Here is a 5,695-nt window from a genome sequence, read left to right on the forward strand (position 1 = left end):
TTGCTGCACACCTAGATAGAGAGATATGCACTCACCGTGATTTTGTCGAGCTTCACTTATATCCTTTGGTTAGGCAATTCCGCTCACATGTGTTTCACTTATATCTTTTGAGCTAGTTGATTTTGCTCTTTGTGCTTCACTTCTATCTTTTGGAGCACGGCAGTGCGTGGCATCGTAGTTGATCTATGCTATGAAAGTAGTCTCAAAAGGGGTAGTTATCCAAAGGGATATGAAAACTTCCACCTTCATGTGCATTGAGTAGGTAGAGAAGTTTGATTTATCTCAATTAGTTTTGAGTTGTGGTTGTGGTAATATTGAAGTTATACTAGTAAGGTGTTGTGGATCTAGAAATACTTGTGTTGAAGTTAGTGATTCCCGTAGCATGCACGTATGGTGAACCGCTATGTGATGAAGTCTGAGCATGATTAGTTTATTGATTGTCATCTTTTGTGTAGCGGTCGGGATCGCGCGATGGTTTATACCTACCAACCCTTTCGCTAGGAGTATGCGTTGAATGCTTTGTTTCGATTACTACTAAATTTTTTGCAACAAGTATATGAGTTCTTCGTGACTAATGTTGAGTCCATGGTTTAGATGCACTTTCACCTTCCACCATCACTATCTTCTTTAGTGTCGTGCAACTTTCTCCGGTGCATAAACCCACCATATAGTCTCCCTCAAAACAGCCACCATACCTACCTACTATGGCATTTTCAAAGCCATTCCAAGATATATTGCCATGCAACTACCACCATGACATGTGCCACAGCTTTTAAATTGCCATTGCATGATCATAAGATAGCTAGCATGATGTTTCCATTGATGTCTATGCCATGCTAGATCATTGTCACGGTACACTGCCGAAGGCATTTCATATAGAGTCATCATTGCTCTAAGTGTTGAGTTGTAAGTGTGATGATCATCATTGATGGAGCATTGTCCCATGTGAGGAAACAAAAGAGGCCAGCGAAGCCCATTTACAAAAAGAGGCCAAAGATGCCCACAAAAATAAAATAAAAAATAATAATAAAAAAGAGAGGCCAAAGAGCCCACCAAAAAAATGAGAGAAAAAGAGAGAAGGGACAATGCGACTATCTTTCCACACTTGTGCTTATTAAGCACCATGATCTTCATGATTGAGAGTCTCTCGTTTTGTCACCACCATATAGCTAGTGGGAAATTTTCATTATATAACTTGGCTTGTATATTCCAATGATGGGCTTCCTCAAAATTGCCTTAGGTCTTCGTGAGCAAGCAAGTTGGATGCACACCCACTAGTTTTCTTTAAGAGCTTTCACATACTCTTAGCTCTAGTGCATCATTTGTATGGCAATCCCTACTCATTCACATTGATATCTATTCATGAGCATCTCCATAGCTCATTGATATGCCTAGTCAATGTGACCATATTCTCCTTGTCTGCCTTGCAACCTCCACCACACTCCATTCCCCTTATAGTGCTAAAACCATGGCTCATGCTCATGTATTGCGTGAGAGTTGAAACAGTTTGAGAAAGTAAAGGTGTGAAAACAATTACTTGGCCAATACCGAGGTTGTGCATGCTTTAAATTCGTTGTGCAAGGATGATAGAGCATAGCCAGACTATATGATTTTGTAGGGATAAATTTCATTTGGCCTTGTTATTTTGAAAGTTCATGATTACCTTGCTAGTTTCCTTGGAGTATTATTGTCTCCACGTCAACAGCAAACTATTGTTTTGAATCTAATGGATCTGAACATTCATGTCACATAAGAGGAGTTACAAATGACATCTATGCTAGGTAGCATGAAAGCATCAAAAATTCATTCTTTCTCACTTCCCTACTCGAGGACGAGCAGGAGTTAAGCTTGGGGATGCTTGATACGTCTCAAATGTATCTATAATTTTTGATGGTTTCATGGTGTTATCTTGTCAACTTTGGATGTTTTATATACCTTTTGTATCTTTTTTGGGACTAACTTATTAATTGAGTGCCAAGTGCCAGTTCCTGTTTTTCTGTGTTTTTGACTCTTTTCAGATCTGATTTTGGAACGGAGTCCAAACTGAATAAAATCCCCGAAATGAATTTTTCCGGAACAGAAGAAGATCGCGGGACTTGAGGGCCAAGGCAGGAGGCCCACAGGTAGCCAACAAGCCCTGTAGCCGTGGCCAGGGGGCCCGCGCTACCAGGCTTGTGGACCCCTGGAGCTCCCCTGCCCTAGCTCTTTCGCCTATATATTCCCTAAAATCCCAGAAAAAATAAGGGAGTCCACGAAACCACTTTTCCGCCGTCGCAAGCTTCTGTTTCCGCGAGATATCATCTCGAGACCCTTCCCGGTGCCCTGCCGGAGGGGACTTCGGAGCTGGAGGGCTTCTACATCAACATCATTGCCTCTCCAATGACTCGTGAGTAGTCTACTTCATACCTACGGGTCCGTAGTTAGTAGCTAGATGGCTTCTTCTCTCTCTTGGAACTTCAATACAAAGTTCTCCATGATCTTCATGGAGATCTATCCGATGTAATCCTCTTTGGCGGTGTGTTTGTCGAGATCCGATGAATTGTGGATTTCTGATCAGATTATCTGTGAATTATATTTGAGTCTTTGCTGATTTCTTATAAGCATGATTTGATATCCTTGTAAGTCTCTCCGAGTATTGGATTTTGTTTGGCCAACTAGATCTATGATTCTTGCAATGGGAGAAGTGCTTGGTTTTGGGATCAGACCGTGCGGTGACCTTTCCCAGTGACAGAATGGGTAGCAAGGTACGCATCGTGTTGTTGCCATCAAGGGTAACAAGATGGGCTTTCATCATAGATTTGAGATTTTCCATCTACATCATGTCATCTTGCTTAAGGCGTTACTCTGTTCTTATGAACTCAATATACTAGATGCATGCTGGATAGCAGTCGACGTGTGGAGTAATAGTAGTAGATGCAGAAAGTGTTGGTCTACTTGTTTTGGACATGATGCCTATATGTATGATCATTGCCATAGATACCGTCATGACTTTGCGCGGTTCTATCAATTGCTCGACAGTAATTCGTTCACCCACCGTCTACTTGCTTTTATGAGAGAAGCCACTAGTGAACACTACGGCCCCCGGGTCTACTCACAATTATCATCTCCGCTTTGACTTTTACTTTGCTTTGTTTACTTTTTGCTTTCAGTTCTCAGTTTGCAAACAATCTATAAGGGATTGACAACCCCTTCATAGCGTTGGGTGCAAGCTCTTTGTGTTTGTGCAGGTACTTGTGACTTGACGCGATCCTCCTATTGGATTGATACATTGCTTCTCAAACTGAGGGAAATACTTACCGCCGCTGTGCTACATCATCCTTTCCTCTTCAAGGGAACAGCAACGCAAGGCTCCAAGGACGCGGGGGAATCCTTTGCATACTTACCAAGGAAATCCCTATAGGCGTAGCCAGCAGTAATCAACAAGGGCATGGCTCAATCACCTGCCCTCCAGTAGCATCCATAGCTGGGAAGTGCTGATCCGAGTGTTCATCAAAACATTCGAGGCCACTTACAAGCGCCGATGTGGTCGGACAAAGTTGCAACATTGCGTCCAGAAGGGGAAGGAACCTCTCCGCTACTACATCCAAGGATGGAATATGCTGCCCAACATAGTGGAGAACGTCACTTAGCATCAGGCCGTCTGCGCCTTCAAGGCGGACACTCCGTATAGGGAGATCATACTCAAGTTTGATCAAGCGGGGGACTTGTCCCTCAGTCGCACCATGGAGATTGCCAATATATACACAAATGGCGAAGAAGAAGACCGCCTCCGTAGTGGCAAGGGCCAAGGAGGTGCTTCCCCTTGCCCGGGGGGTAAAGCGGGGAAGAAACAGAAGCGGAAGGCCGACACATCGGGCAAGGCCTAAGTGGATGCTGTCCCAGGGGAAGGGCAAAATAAATCCAACCAAAAGAAAAATAAGGATTGGGTGGCTAATAAGAAAACCAACCCAAAGAGTGACCTCTTGGACCGGCCATGCCAAATCCACACCAAGACTGACGATGATAGGAATCCCATCTATCCCAAGCACTTTGCTCGAGACTGTCGCCTTCTCCGGTAGGAGATGGGAAGAGAACCCTCTAAGGAAAAGGAAAATGTCGAAGGGGAAGAAGCTACCTTTGGGTATCCGAATGTCAAGATGATCCTCATGATCTGCGCTGACATCGAGAGAAACACTACTGGAATTGAGAAATTTGTCGTCTCCTTGCCTTTGCCGTCTGCTGACACATGGAAAAGATACTCTTTGTCGTCAGCTGGCACAATGCTGACGCCAAAGAGGTGGCTGCTGACAAAGGTTTTATTTGCCGTCGGCCACCTCTTTCCCGGCTGCTGGCAGACGTCAAAGGACCCCTATGCGAACGGCAAAGGGTGGGCAGACGGCAAAGCCCCCCCCCCAAACGGCCGAAACCCCACCCCACCCACCCTACCCCTTTGTCGCCCGCCACCCACCCTTTGCATACGGCAAAGGCGATGTGGCCCTAACGGCTCCCCATGCCCACGCCCGCTCCCTTAACGGCCGGCTCGCCCCTGCCCGCCCACCCCCCTCTCTCTTTCGTCGTACCCAAACCCCTCCCTGCCCACCCGCCGCCGCCGTAGCTACTCGTCCCGAGCCACCCAAGCCACCGCCCTCCCGGCCGCCACCCCCTTCCCACGTCCCTCCCAGCCGCCGCCTCCCTCCCACCTCCCTCCCAGCCACCCCCCTCCCACCTCCCTCCCGGTCGCCCCCCTCCCACCTCCCTCCCGGCCGCCGCCGCCCCCCTCCCACCTCCCTCCCGGCCACCGCCCCCTCCCACCTCCCTCCCGGCCGCTGCCCCCCTCCCACCTCCTTACCGTCCTCCCCCCCCTCCTACCACCCTCCCGGCCACCGGCCCCCTCCCACCTCCCTCCCGGCCGCCGCCCCAGCTACACCTCCCCTGTTCCGGCGACCCCGGCGCCCTCCGGTGAGTGTTTTTATTTTGTTTTTGTTCCTATTTTTCTTCTTCTTTTTTGCTGTTTAATTGTTAGATTAGATTATGTATGGAGTTTAGTGCTAGGTTTAGTGTTAGATAAGATTAGGTTAGTGTTATGTTTAGTGCAAGATTAGTTTAGTGCTAGGAAGAATAAGTAGGAGGAAGAAGAAGATGAAGGAGAAGAAGAAAAAGTAGAATAAGTAGTGGCCGACCCCAGACGCCACTGACCCCCGACGCCCGACGCCACCGACCCCCAACCCCCGACACCCGACGCCACTGACACCCGACCACCGACCCCCTCCCCCCTACAATCGATGCCACTGATCCCCGACCCCGAACCCCGAATCCCGACCGCCGACGCCACTGACCCCCGACCCCCGACGCCACTGACCCTCGAACCCCAACGCCACTGACCCTCGACCCCCGACCCCCTACCCCCGAGCCCCGACGCCACTAACCCCCAACCCAAGACCCCCGACACCTCTTCGGCCTCTTGTTGACCGAAAAGACCCCCGACCCCCGACGCTAGTGACACTCGACCATCAACGTAACCGACACCGGACTACCGACGCCACTAACCCAGACGCTGACAGGGTCATAGTTTTGTAAATTATGAGTTAGGTCACATATTTTCCGATTATGTTAATTACAAAAACATCATATTTGTGTTGATCGGGTGAATTTCAATGTGCAGTTGTTCGACGACCTACATGTGCGTTGGACGAGCTCCGCCCCTGCGTTTGTTGAT

The sequence above is a fragment of the Hordeum vulgare genome, chromosome 4H, assembly GCF_904849725.1.
Source record: "Hordeum vulgare subsp. vulgare chromosome 4H, MorexV3_pseudomolecules_assembly, whole genome shotgun sequence".
NCBI lineage: Eukaryota > Viridiplantae > Streptophyta > Magnoliopsida > Poales > Poaceae > Hordeum > Hordeum vulgare.